This window comes from Mauremys reevesii, linkage group 2, assembly GCF_016161935.1.
Source record: "Mauremys reevesii isolate NIE-2019 linkage group 2, ASM1616193v1, whole genome shotgun sequence".
NCBI lineage: Eukaryota > Metazoa > Chordata > Testudines > Geoemydidae > Mauremys > Mauremys reevesii.
The window spans coordinates 230,936,268-230,951,768 of record NC_052624.1 but is presented as its reverse complement, the minus strand read 5'-3'; the positions used below and the strand labels follow the sequence as shown (position 1 = coordinate 230,951,768).

The window sequence follows — 15,501 nt, the reverse complement described above, 5'->3', positions numbered from 1 at the left end:
TATTACAGGCTTAATTAACTGAAATGAGTAAAGTTATGCACATGCTTAAGTTTTACAAGATCAGAGCCAGAGCTTGAAATTTTTGCCCATATCTTTAAATTATTCAATAAGATGTTAAGATTAGGGTGACCAGTTGTCCGGATTTTGGGGGCTTTTTCTTATATAGGCTCCTATTACCCTCCACCCCCATCCTGATTTTTCACACTTGCTGTCTGGTTACCCTAGTTAAGGTTAAAGATTTAGCAAACCAAGACTTTGGAAGTACTCTCTTAAATCAATATGATTCTTTTCCCCCAGTGGATTTCTGAACCAATATAAAACTCTGAATCAGGGCCTGTAAGGGTATGTCTACGTTGTAGCTGGGCGCAACCCCCCAATCCAATTAGTCAGACACACACTAGCAGGGCTCAAATTAGCATGCTAAAAATAGCGTTGTGGCTCAGGCTCTCAAGCCTAGGGAGTAAGGTGGGCTTGAGAGGCCAAGCTGCAATATCCACACTGCTGTTTTTAGCGCACTAGCACGAATCTATCTGCCCGGACTAGGCGGTTCACTCCTGGCTGCAGTGTAGACATACTCTAAAGCAGCAAGTCAATTTCTTTTAGCGAATTAATAGGATATATTTTTACTCTGTAGTAACCTTTGGCTATTTTTTAATTTGCTGTTGTGCTTTTCAGGTAATTTTATGGTACATCTCACCAGATCAGATTTGAGGAAACCAGGGTATTGGCAGGCAGCAGCAAGTCCAAATGTCATGCAGAGATCCTGCAATCTGATCCATGCGGGTGGACTTTCATGCCTGCACACACGCCCATTGAAGTCAATGGGGCTCTGCGAGGGTCTGCCCATGTGGGGCAGGTCGCAGGTTTGGGGCCTACCTCACGCAGCTTCTGAACTGCTATAAATATTCACAGCATTGTCCTACAAGAGTGTCTGATATACCTATAATATATGCACAACTGAAACGTACTGTTCAGTGCGTACATGTTTCAGCTGCTAAAGGTGAAAGAAAGATTCTACCACTTGCAGACTTCTGTCACAGATTATATTCAGAAATCTTTGATCATCCCAGAATTATTTTATAACCGATTAAAATGTACTACAGTGTAAGTACTTTATTTACTTATGAAAACATACATAAATAAACAAAAACTCCATAAGCCATCAGTTTTGGTGGCACATTTTTTATAAAGGCCCTGCTATATATGGAATACTATTTTGCATATTGTTAAGTTCAGCAACTTTCTGGAAAAAATTGATTCCACAAAAGGAGGGTCCAATGCAAATTAGTCTTTTTTCAATACAGTGTCTAAGGGCTGTATTAATTATTTGATCAGTTTGTGGTATTTTGAAGGTGAAGACATTTATAGTGTTCTTATTTAAAACTTTTCACATAGATTTAATTAAGAAAAATACCTGCAGATGTACATCATGGGCAGGGTAGAAGGGATCCTATTACTGTTACTAAGGATACTGTGATAGCACCTAGAGAGCACAGGCCCACTCTGTTAGGCTGCAGACACACATAACAAAAGGATGGTCCATGTTCTGATTTTCCCCTTCTCTTCTGAACTAGGGTATTATTTGCATGTGCTAAATAGTTCCTGAACCTCCTGTTGAATTTAAAATGCTTTGTTATGCATAGGAATCCTCATCTGATGTCTCCATTCTTGGTTTTTGTTTGTTTGTTTGTTTTGTTTTGCCTTTCCCACCCAGCAGGAGAAACAGTTCATCTCTGGCTGGCTGGGAAAGGAAGAAAAAGTGAACAGTCCTCCCATAAGCCCACAACTAATTGGAGCTCTATGGATCAGCCAGCAAGGGTGTCATGATTGCTGTACCATGAGTATCCTCTCCCTCAAACAGGCTGACATCTCCGTTATTTGTTTTCCCAATGACAAAAGACAATTACTTGAATCGTAGTCAGTCTGTATCAGTACAATTAGAGTTTTGGCTGGATATGTCAAAATATACCTTTTCTATTCTTTTTTTTTTTTTGCTTACCCTTCTTATTAGTTGAAAAACTATTGAAGGGAAAATAAAGTAGAGTGTCAAATATGCTTTAAGCCACCTTCCACTGAATTGTACACAACATATCTAACTCCAGTTTTGCCGCTTCTAAAGAATATCGGGAAAATGTGAATGTGACGAATCCTCAGTGAATGAAAAACATTAGATGGAGAGTTTCTGTATCGACCACATTTTAAAAAAACAAATAGACGCAAGTATCTTAAAATAATTATGAATAAAAGGACAATAATATTGGTCCACAAAGCCTGCCTATAAATGTTGTATAATACTGTATAATAGTGAAAATTTAGCAATGGAATTTGACTCTCTTTTCTCAGCCAGGCTGATTTGAATATCTAGGCTTCAAATTCTTTGTACGTATTGACCCACTGTGTTTATAGTCACATTTCTTGTTTCCCCTGACCATGCTGACTACCTGTAACAATTTTTCTATTATTAACTATTCTGTAAACAATGGGTTGCTTATGGTCAATTTTATACACCCAGAGACAGATCCTCAGCAGATGTAAATTGGCATAGTTCTATTGACTTCAGTGGAGCTATAACAGTTTACATCAGTTGAGGATCAGGTCACCCATTTCCTTTTTTGCCCATGAAACTCTGAAATAATAATTTAGCAATAGTGTTGGCCTATGTGATACATTTTGCTAACATAAGAATTTTTACATCCCGATATTTACAAGACGACCGTAAGACAAACTTTCAAAAGGGAAGCCTAACTTCTGAGGGTGATTTCAGAAGTAAATCTGAGTATCTCGGCCTTTGACTACTTGATTATGGGAACAAATTAGATAGTTGGAAGGGCAAGTACTCGGGGCAGTGCCTGCAAAAAAGGAAGCCGAACCCTGGCCTTTGAGAATTTAGCCCTATATTCTTATTGGTCCATCCTGAAGTCTTCGGGCCCGTCTCTCCTGGAAGTCAGTGGGAATTTGGCCTGAGAGAGGAACTACAGAGTGCCCCCTATAATATTTGCTCTGCTGCTCCTGACTCTGAAAGGGTCCTGGCATCTTGTGTTCATGGAATGACAGTATAGGTTTTCTTGATCTATAACTGAAGTGATCACAGTGGCTCAGGAATTAGACATCTCTTAAAGGAGCTCTGTTTTCAGGCAGGAAGTATAGATTGACACACATCAATAATAATGTGCTTAATTTTTTTTTAAAATTATTAGCACCCTGAAAGTATGCAAGGACTAAAGAGTTTAAGGTTTGTTTACATTTAGGCTGTAAGAGGTGCCTCTTGTAAGTATTAAGATAAACAAACTGAAGCTGTTGTTTTCATTAGCATGTAACACAGAGTCCAGTTTCCTTACCTCACATAACACTAAAGTAAAGTTCAGTGGCAGAAAGCAACTTGATCTCCTGCAAGTATGAGTCTAGATAAACTACAGTACAGAAAAAAAATCCAGATTGTATACCTATTGACATTGCTTAATAAAAACATCTAGAATACTGGTGCTTCTGGGTGTGTTTCCAATAGCAATGTGATTACAGTGCTATATGGATTAAGTTACAATCCTTTGAATTCTGACCTTCAGTCTAAAACAGCTTTAGAGGTTACTCTTTTTCCGATTTGTGAGATTGCGGCAAAAAAAGAGTTGGTGCTCCTGGAAGGAAGCAGGAGGAGGTGGGGGAGGGGACTTTGAAGCCATATGAAAGGTTTTCTTCTGCAGTTGCTTTGTAACAACAAATATAGCAGCCCGATTCTAAGTGATTATACAAAGTTCCAAAATCTAGTATGCAGCAATTGGGATTTCTGTGAATATAATTACAACTGAGTCCCAATAGGAGAAAGATTGGACCCTTGGCAAACAAATGAATGTGCATGATGTAATTGCTAGTAAAGATCAAAGCAAATCACTAGGGTTGATTGCAATTAAACAATTCAATGGGGAAACAATTGATGGACGTGTGAAAATAGTTGTCCATGCAATGATTATTTTAATTTAGACTTGCACTTTACCCTTTTCTTTACAAGGCCCAAAGCATGGAATCTTTATGAATTTCACTTTTAGAAGACACTTCACCATTCCTGTACGTCGAAAGAAAAATACTTGTGGCTGATGGAGTATTTGAAGGTTGAGGACATACGTATTTATTATATTCAATTAACCCAAGGGCTGTGATTTAGAAAGTTATGAACAAACTTACAGTGTGTGTTTTATGAATAATTGTAAGTCTTTTCGTAACTATTTTGTCAGATTTGAGTTTGGGCATTTAATTCTCACCATTCCTCTTAGATGCTTAATTTTTTTAAATTAAGCAGCAAATTCACCTTTTATTCATTGGTCAAAAACTTATGCAGATGCTGACAAATAACCAAGATACAGTAATTACCCACTACTCCATCTACTGTTGAACAGTGACTTTACCAATGCTAGGAGGAAAAAAATATATGACACAAAGTTAGGAAATAATAACAAAATGGGATTCACAACAAATAAACTCATAATTTCTATGGTTAGTTGACATGCATATTGTTCTTGCAGAATTAAAAAATTCTGAGCTGGTTTGTAATTCAGAACTGAAAAACAAACAGTGATTTTCCAGCTCCTGTTACACCGTATGGGAGGTGCTCACAAAACTGGTTTTGTGCACGTTACCGGAAAAATGGGTAGAGAAAAGACAATCCAGTTTTGCTGAGATGGCTTATGTTATACAGTGTACCGAATTTATGCAGCTGGCAAAGTTATTGCTCTGAGCAAACTGGTAATGATATTGCTACTTCCATCTTATACGAGTTATCAATAAATCAAAGATGAGGAAAGTTTTTAAAAAGTAGGTCATGGAGAACTAGCTACCTAAAAGCTTCAAATTTGCAAAATCATATTTTATATTGTTTACGGTGGCCAATTAATCATAATGTCAGATAACACCTGATTATTCTGTTAGTTAAAACACAGTCTCGACGTTGCGTTTAATTCTTTTATATTCCGTAACTAAACATTGTTAGGAGCTGTTCATTATAACTTATATTATTAATAATAATCTACACAGTTCATCATTAGTGTATTTGATGACTTGCTTGTTATAATGAATAAACAAATTATCTATAACTCTGTATGATGACTGGTGATTATATTACTGTTTTTGAAAATATTCTGGCTTTTCATGCTGAAGTAGCATAAAGGTGGTTATGTAAATCATTAAAAATAGTGTTAGCAGTTCCCAGTTTGCTTTTTCCATTTGGGCCCTCATCCTACAAACATTGCATAGCTTTACCCAGGAGCAGTCCCATAGATTTCAGTGTGACTGCTCATGTGAATAAAGTTACTCACATGCTTGCCAGTTTGAGGTTTTAATATTAAAGAGGGAGATTCTCAAAAGTACCTAAGTGGTTTAGGAGCACATGTCCCATAGAATTTCAATTGGATTTGTGCTCCCAACTCACTTAGGCACTTCTGAAAATCCCACCTTAAAAGGTATTGAACTTTGAGGGACCTGCTTACCATTTAAATAATATTCAGACATTCAATTAGCTATATGTCATATTATTAAAATAAAGGATGTTGTCCTTAGTGGAGTTGTTATAGCATCCTGCTGGGAATCTCTGAATCAGGAGTAAGGTCTTGATCCCGCAGCTTGGGCCAGTAGCATGTCATGGCAATGGCCTGCTCCACTGTCAAGGAAGTGGTGCCATTGCTGACTAGAGTATCCACTTCAGAACATTCGATAGATCACCATTATTAGTGGTTTCATATGAAAGCCAAAAATGTGTTTTCAGTACAGCGACTGCTGAGAGAGGAGAGTGATAGATTTGGGGGAATGTGGAGTAAGACAAAATACAGGAAATCTCTATATATAGTATTACAGATATTTAAAATGTACTGTCACGTTTAAACAAACAAACAAGACAAGACAAACCCCAAACACCGCAAACAAACTTTTTTTGATTTTCTACTGGAATACCATATATATCTATATTGCTCTATATTATACTATTTATATATGTAATATGTATATTTCTATCTTATCTCTTACTGTACCTCTTGTTTAGTGAAACCCTTCAAACATATATACTTCAGTGCATGCCTAGAAGAGCAAATTATAGACATAATCTTCCATTCTGAGGGTAAAAAAGTAAGTGCACATCACACAATTTTTTTGTTCATGTATTTTTAGATGAAAAATAGTGAACCTTCAAGATAACTGCTATCAGATTAGATTTTGAATACAGATAGTCAGGGGTGGCTCTAGGCATTTTGCCGCCCCAAGCACGGCAGGCAGGCTGCCTTCGGCGGCTTGCCTGCGGGAGGTACTCCAAAGCCGCGGGACCAGCGGACCCTCCGTAGGCATGCCGCCCCAAGCACGTCCTTCTGCAGAAAATCTATGGGTTACTTGATTTTATAGTCATTTTACAATCTATAAGTATCTCAGAGTCACAGAAATTAATGGACTATTTTAAAAAGTGTTATTTAATTTAATGTAGCCATTGGTATATCTTTTGACTACTAACTACAGTCAGCAGTTTGCATATTTAATGATTATGCATTATACTTTAATTCATCATTACACATATTAAGTAGAACATAATTGAAAGAACATAATTCAGTGTTAATAATTTATTAATGAAGCCCTGTCCTTTCTAATCTTAGTGATATTTTTCAGAAGCAATTGTTTGAATGGATGACTTTTGCCATTGTTTTTCTTTGCTTGTAATCACCAAAGACTTTCTATTTTTGATCAGCTCAGTAGCATGAAGCACTAAGAGCTCCCATCAAACATTGCAAACGTCTACTACAACTAGGCATGTATCTAGGCAACAGCTGCTATGTGTAAAATAAAACTTGTTTGGAGACATAGGAAAGATTTTGTCTGTTTGAGGGGATTCGACTGTTATATTAATGTTGTTGTAGGGGGTCCAAAAATGAACTTCATTCAGTAATAAAATAATCTTAGAATGTATTTTATTTTTGTTTTCAAACTAAAAAGTATACAGGTAGTCATCCTGTGCATCTGTTTAATGTTTATGTAGTACTTTTTATGTAGAGACAAATACTGAAATACTTAATACCACTGTTCTACATCATGATCTTCTGTCTTTATCTAGTCAATTTTTGTAATATGCCTGTCACTGCAATACATGTAAATACCCCAAAATTACTGTTCCAAGGGATCCCAGTTTTAAAACCAGTGGGAGGACTTGGGGAGCAAGGAATTATTTAATGCAAGTAAGGGTGGTGGAACTACTTCCTATGAGCTTATCTTACACTTGGTATTGTGTACGTATAAAGAGCCCAGTCTTGATTTCTTATAAATCCTTGGATGGCGATTAGGTAAACAAGGAATACAGAATAAGGACAAATTCAGACCTGGTGTAAACACGTGCAACTGTAATGAAAGTCTGTTCCAAATTCAGCAATAATATAAAATTATATAATTTACTGGTGGGGGGCAAGTGGTAAATAGCATAACCTGTGCTGATTGGGCATTCGGTGACAGGAGTGTTCAAACCAAGGTGGTGGATCAAGGAACACAGCTGAGGGGAGGCTGTAAGGTAAAGCAGAACCCTGCTTTATGCATGAGAAATGCATAATCTGGCCTTTTATAGCTATATAGGATGAGATCATCAGCTACTATAAATCAGCATATTGTTACTGATATCAATGAAGCTATGCTGATTTAAACCATCTGAGGATCTGGCCCATAATATCAACTGTATAATAAGTTCATAGTTTAGACCATAACATGAAATAATTATATTGACTATCTGATGTCTGAAGACTGGACTTCAGCATAAATAACTTTAAATCACAGTTTAATGTATGTATAAACAAAGTGAACCCTATTTTATCTACCAGTCTCCTCTTTTTTGCTTTATTATACATGAAACCGTTGTGTTTAAATATCTCCAATTACCATATTATCTTCTACTGTCAACATGAATGCTACAGAACATGTTAAAATATTCAGAATAGATTTTTTTCCTGCAGTGCTAAGAACTCTTTTTCTGACCATCTTATACCTGACTGTAGCTCACCCGATGTCTGCCACCACTGTATTAGGCTGTCTGTGTGTGGTTTTTTTTAATACAGATATAGGACACACTTCTGAAATTCTTATTCAGACACTTCCATTAAGAACTGATCCCTTAGTCATGCAAATACAAAATTAAATCATAGAAGATGTATCTGTTTTAGTAAGCAAAGGTTTCAAAATGGCTACATTTATTTCATATAACTGTGTATTTGATTTAAAAATAAAATAAAATGAAATATGTTTGTGTGGCAATAATCTACATTACTAGGAGTCTTGAGTGTTTACTTATATGTTTAAACTATTTTTGTCTTTACATAGCAACTTCTGGAATTGTAAAGGTTTGTTTGTTTGTTTGATTTATTTATTTATTAAAAGGGATATTGAGTAACGTTTTAAAATGTTAGATAATACATAACAACATGTTTCAGTTTTGAACTATCTCCAAAATAGCTCGGGCCTTCATTCTGCAAAAGCATGTGTATAATTTTACTCATGTAAGTAGATGGATTCTCCTGAAGGGAGTAAAGTTGAGCATTTTTTTTTTAAGTGTTAGCAGGATTGGCTAGAGGTTTTGTTTTTTTTTTAAACAATGTAATTAACACTTATACATGCCACACTAGTAAGACTTCAAACTAAACACTTTTTGAGATTCCACAGAACAATTACTGTTTATTTGTATTTCATTCCCTTATTCAATTTTACCTGACAAAACTGGATATCTCCATGATAACATATTTGTATTTCTTTTACAGCTTAATATAAAACATCATAAACAGTATTTTTAGCATGCGAAACGTTATGTGAATATAAAGAAGTAAACTAATTCAGTTTATGCTGGCTACGTGGGCAGGCCCAATAGAAATCTGCTTATTTTGACCTGAGCTCCCATATATGGTATGTGACTATCCCGAGATTGCTTTTCTGCACTAAACAAAATGCAACCCTAGGTGTGTTTGCAGCTTGAAGTCGTCTTGTGGCAAAACGGTTTGCTTTCCTGAGGTGCTTTCTCCAGAAAATGTCACTCACTTGGATATGATAGCTAGAAGATTTTTCTCATCTAGAAGTATTGCTTTCATTAGTTAAATTAAGGTAAGGCTATGTTACCAGAACAGTATATAACAACAAATTTTGTCAATGAAAAACATTTTAAATCTGTTTGTTCCAGATAAGACTAAATTTTATTTAATACACTAGAACTGGGCATAGTCTCAAGTAATTCTATTGCAAATAATCAGACTGGTTTTCTCATCATACTTTGATTATTTTTGCTCTAAAAGTATGGAATTTATAAGAGTTAAGCTAACTGAAAAATATTTTATAAAAACAAAATCATCCAAAGAAAACGTGCCAAAATTTAGGTACTACATATTATATATTCAATGTTTTACACTTAATTTATATCTTTTTAATTTTAATAGGCCATTTTCAATGGCAAATAAACAAAAATGCAATAATAACTTAAGACATCTGAAATGAGTTTATATTAAAATACATTTTACATTAAATAAATTATTTAAATACAAGAGTGGTGAGATCTAAACTTTATATATTTCAGTGTTTGATGTCACATCTAACTTTTTAACTACATAAGTGTAGTTTCCTCTCATTTCATTGGAAATGGCCACTACACATTTTTGAAAAAATGATAAAACATTAATACTGATAATTGAGTACTAATAATTTAAAATACAAGTCAAATGCCTCTTAAACTCAGTTCTGATTGTTTCGAGACATACAGGTATGTCCCGTGTATCTGTACGTTATGCACTGTTAGAAGGTTCCAGATACTGTGTTAAATAGCTTAAAATTGCATTGGGCAGACTTCAGTGTGAAAAAGGTTGTACAGTATGAGCAGACATTTTCTTTACCAGGTAATCTTTGAATTTGTAACATTTATCATCAAATATCTATCAGAATTGCATGTCTACACTTACATTTTGTGTGCTTAAGAGTTTCTGTGAATATCCTTGTTTAGCTTCACTTATTGAGGTAATAATGGTTGTTTAATACTTTAAGTCTGGCTTAATGAAAACAGGCACATTTAAACTGAGTTAAATTTTTTAAAATATATTACTGAACCAAAAAAAGTACTCACTACTTTTTCTAGCGAGAAGCAGAAAAAGATGGGAAAGAAATCTTGTGTAATTGCCACCAGAAAATATGACTGGCTAGCTGGAGGAGAAGGAGACACTGCTTATTGACAGAACGCTTGAGCTATGTTCTGCACCCACAGCAGCTGTTTATTCAGATATCATAGGCTCCTTCATTTACATACTAAATTTTTCTATAGCAGCAAGGTTGAGTCAGACAGCACAGGGCTCATTTCAATTGTTACATTTAAACCAATAAGGTTAGGACAAGAGAATAGCTGTGGTTTGCATTACAGAAACAAAACAAAAAGCCCTGAGGCTACATGGGCAGACCTACAAGACTGAGCAAACAAATAGAAGGGATGAAGATTCTGCTGTTTCTTTGTCTAAGGCTCTCAGATATTATCTGCTGCTGTTCAGTGGGGGGAACAGCCCATTCCTCAAAGCTGTTACTAAACAGAACAGTGGGAGCTGATGGTTCAGAGTTTGGTGCTAGACACAAACTCCCCAGTGCCACTTCCGACTCTAAGTCTTCCTGTGAAAGTCCACTTGGTGGTTTTTCTTTCTGGAAAACTTGCTCCCCTCTCCCTCCCCCGACGCTTTTGCAGGCAGAGCCTGCAGCAGCAATCACACAAGATTTTGCTCTGAGCTCGGGTTTGCCCTCCAGAGACGCTTCACTTCTGTTCTCGTGTTCGAGGGAGAGCTGCTAAAAACCAGGGCAGTCGGCAGCAGAGCTCCGCACTATACTTTACCCAGGAATAAAGCTATGTGAGGAATGGAGGTTTAAGTCAGAGAACGTGAAGGGAGCACATAAAACTGGTGGATACAGCAGATCCAATCACTGTAAGTACAAACCGGCTGTTTTAAAAATTGCATGGAGTGACAACAGCTGTCCTGCGATGCAAAGCAGGAAGATAACACTAGGTCTTTTCTGTTGAAGCTTAAAAAAAACCCAACCACCTCATGAAATGGCCTAATTGCAAAACAATGTGTACTTTTCCAAGTACTTCAGCAACTTTGCATGAGATCCCATTCATAAGAACTTTCTCCATTTCATGATTAGGTTAATACCCAATTATAAATCAACAGTTTTAACAGTTAATTTTCTCTGTTTCAGGCTTGGGTTTGTAGGCTTCCCTCAAAGCAGATGTTACATGGCTCTATTTATTGTATTCAGTCAGTTTTGTTCCTCCTATTTGGTTTCCTGCAGTGTTAATGGTTCATTGAAAATAAATAACACGATGATGAGTTGTTAGGGGGGGAAAAAGGGGAGGGAGGGTATATCAAATCTATGGACCTGTGCAGAAGAGGTGCAAGAGCGTGAGAAAAATAATGAAGAAATGTGGAGCAAGAATGCATGACAGAGATCTTGACAGTACTTTCTGAAGCAGGAAATCCTTTTGCTTAATATGTTTAAATTTTCCAAACACCAGGCAAAACATACAGTTCCCCAAAGGAGAACTTTTCGAGAAGACAGAATAAACATCTACACAGCTAAAATATGTGACGTTTATTGACATTTTATGTGGCTCGTTTAGACCTAAGAACTTAGAATCCGGAAGTTAAAGCTCTTTAAAGTATCATTAAATTATACATCTTGCTTTTGAACAATCAAGACTCACAAAAGATTCACAAGTATGTATTTCTTAAGGTGTTTTTGACAAACATTAATAAAATGGATGGCTGCTGTAGTAAGACTTATTCTATAAAAATAAAGGTGTCACTGACTTTAAAATCATTCCTTAGATGCAGATATATTTCAGCGAAGAGACAAGAAGGAAAACTAACAAAATTTAAGAACTGATAAAACTTGTATGTAACTTTTTAATACTGTTTGTCTCTTAAATAATTAAAAAGACAATGTTGACAGGAAGGTTTTTTAAATATTATTTTCTATGTAATCAGAATTCTTTTTGCCCCAGTCATACTTTTCAGAATAAGTATTATTTACAGTTCTTTACTGAAATTGTTTGTCCAGAGTATTTGAGATAATTAAGGGTGTATAAATGTGTGTATATATACACACACATACACACTCACAAATCATGGAGTTCTTTACTGTTTTATTCCTAAAGCCCAGTATGTTCTACTGTTGAGCAGCCGTAGTCTTTCAAACCTGAAAAATCTGTGTGGTGACAGACACAGAAACCTAACTGAGCCGCTCTTCACCTTCTGGAGCACACAGCATAAGAATGCGCAACTCCAAAAGCAGGGCTATCATTTTCTAAGTTTTGATAGATACAAAATATTTTGTAAGAGCCAAAAAATGCTTTGAAGACCAGAAAGCTAAGGGTTCATTTTTAAATTTCTGTATGTATTAGAAGTATTGACGCAAAGTGGTACTTGTCTCCTAAAGGGAATAATACTGTTCCCATTTCAGTCAGATGTCAAAATATTTCATTCGTAAGCGTTGGAAATAGGTGAATGAAAGGTAGTATTTTTTTAAAAAATATTTAAAAATTAGAGAGCTATGATCATCTGCTTCTGTTCTGAAAGTGATTCTTTTTAATCTCATCTTTGAAGTAAGTACTTGAATTAAAAAACCTGGACTTCCTCATATATTCTGTACTTCTGTATATTGGTAGGATTACAAGAACAGTGAAAGTGTAATGAAAGAGTTTGCCAGTTTTTGAGGTGACTTTTTTCTCTAGTATCTTTTTCCTTTAATTTCTTCACGTTTAGTTTTTTAAATCATTACATTTATTTGTGAGTGGAAAATGTTTTCAAAGAGAAAAAGAATGCTGTTTTGAAAAAATATGTATTTTTTTTGCTGTTGAAATAGACAGTATTTTCCTATGAAGAAATATTCTGATTAGAAAATTGCCATTGTCTTTGAAATTTTGGGGTAGAATAGAACTGTGGTTGAAAAAAACTAGCTCATATGCCAGCTATATTTATTTGGATAAGCTTAGTTTTTTCACTTTGAAAATTTATTTTCAGCTGGAAAAAATGTTTTAAATTATAGTCATTTTATAAAAATTGCTTCTAGCAAGCAAAAAAAAGTCTGTGGAAAACCCATAATTTAGACAAGTACCTACACTTTATTTGCTCTGTGCTGCGGAGATTTAGAATCCCTTCCCATTTACAGTTTACTTTTCACAGAACATTATTAACTTTTTGGCTTCATATATGATCTTCTGTCAGATGCTTTTGATTTGTAATTTAGCAAAGTATAATAAACAGTGCAAAAGTCATGAATTTTCCTCCGCATCCTGAGCTCTGTGGTAGGGAAAATGTGATAAAATGTGTACCTTAAGTCTTGTTTGATGATCTCTCAAAGCAAGTTTGCCTTCTGGAAATAATTTCTGGGGTTGAAGAGCATGGTATTAACAGATTTAATGTGGCTATTCAGTGGATTGGTGGAGTACTATGTGAGGTTTAACAAAATGAGAGAGACAAATTGAACATCAACAAAACCTACATCTGTGAAGAATTATAAATTTAATTAGTAAAAAAGGCAAACTTAAAATACCTCATTAAGTAATCAGAATTTGATGTTACTGGTTTAAGATTCTTAAATAGGTGAATTTTAAGTAGTTCTGATGTCACGGTCCTTTCTTTTCCTTGTCATATATAATACAGTCCCAGAATCTGTTGTCCATGTTAAAGATGAAGAGGTGAATGTTACTTAAAATAATTAAATTATAAATAGTAATAACTTGTGATGCATTTTGAAGAATCTATATATCATTTATCATTTTAGGCAGTTTTAGTCTAATCAGGATGCAGAGTATAAGTGAGCAACAGCAAAAAAAACGTTCATTGTGTATTTTCTATGTGCCCCCTTGAATGGACTCTTAAACCCAAAACATTTTTCCCCTTTGCTTAAAGGAGAAATGTATTTAATTATTGAGTTACTAAAATGTATTTTAGAATTTTGTTTATATAGAAGCCTCATGGCAAAGGTGGGCAATCATATAAGAGTGAGCCAACGCCACCCAGAAATGTGTTTTTTCTCCCTAGTCATCATAAGTTTGTTTCTTTACTACATTGTAATTTTGTACCACACATAAAAAACTGAAAGCATGTGAAGTGTAGCATTTTGTAAACTGTAACTAATTTCACTCACATCTGTGTCTAATTGTTGTCTGCATTCGCATTCTTGAGAGTAGATTTATTTTTCCTGGACCACTATGTGGATTCAGCTGACCAGCCTAAGTGAGGATTAGTTGTTTTAAAGTTATTTTGATTAAAGAGTCATTTTTAAATATGGTAACGAACAACACATGGTTTAAATAATCCTTGAGACACAAAAGAATATATCTGAAGTATGCCTAATGAAAATGAAGATCCTGGATATGAACTTTATGATTTGTGAGAGTGTAAAAGGACATATAAGGTATATATTTAATTTTCTAGGCTACATCTAGTTGAAAAACGTATAGTCAAGTTTTTTCCCCGCACTAAATGAATCTAAGTTTTAAAAAAATAAATAAAAACTGTTAATTTGGGAATAATTACATTTTTGTTAATATTTATTTTGGAATCAAAATTGTTAGGATTAAATGCATTTCAGAAATTGGTAAAGTAGTAATATTATTAAAAATATACTTCTGAGACTATGCCATTTAGAGAGTGTGTGTGTGTGTGTGTGTGTGTATGTATATATCTTTTTAAAAAGAAAATATTTTTTTCTTGTGTTCATCTGAGACGTATTTTAAATGACCTTCCACATTACTAAGCAGAGATAGCTCTTAAAACAAAGTTAGTTCTCACCTATAATTTATTCCAGGTGTATAGAAGTACCAGTAGAGGAACATATCCTTAAGGCATTCTGCTGCAGTTTCTGGGGTTAAGAGTAAAAAAGTTTCCATCTTACATTTGACTATTTTTCTTTTTCTTACTTGAAAAAAAAGTATGGTGTAGCTGCTGCAAACACACATCTGATATTTCAGTTTGATTTGGCTTGGTAAAGAGCATTGAAAAGCACACTATGCAATACTTTAAATACACAGTTATAAAAAGATTGAAGTTTTTCTGTATGCATTATTGCATGCTTCTTGACATCACTTGTAATGTTATACATTGCCTGGCTGCCTCTAGCAGTGGTTTACTCTTGCTAAAGTAGTAATTCTGTCTGTGATTAAAAATAACAAAAACTACACACACATAAGTGAGATTTGCTTGGATGGTTTTTATGGCACTTAAAATGCCTCATCTCTCTTGTCTTTGTTCTGTGATCATCTAAGAGATGTCAGTTCAGGTTGAATGGAAATGCACATGAAGGATTCTGAATGTAGACATTTAGACATTGTATACCCTTGCTGGAAAAGTTTGTTTGTGCGTTCAAGCCAACAGCCTATCTTCACCTGTGCGTTATCACCTGCTGGCAATTGTTACTGGCTTTAGAGAAAAGTTTACTATCAAAGGCAATCCATTAAGTGATGTCCATCAGAATTCACATTCA

At 35.0% G+C, this 15,501-nt stretch overlaps 1 protein-coding gene across 15 annotated transcripts in view; it reads left to right on the top strand.

The window, feature by feature from the left end:
- Nucleotides 1-15,501, top strand: part of EYA1 (EYA transcriptional coactivator and phosphatase 1) — a 240,108-nt gene that overhangs the window by 89,747 nt on the left and 134,860 nt on the right. Inside the window, exon 1 of one of the 15 annotated variants that reach the window (XM_039526539.1) lies at nt 10,736-10,937. The exons of the other annotated variants lie outside the window; for them this stretch is intronic. The gene's annotated coding sequence lies outside the window, so the exon portion shown is untranslated. Of the gene's footprint in view, nt 1-10,735; nt 10,938-15,501 lie in introns of those variants that run through there. 15 annotated transcript variants of the gene reach the window in all.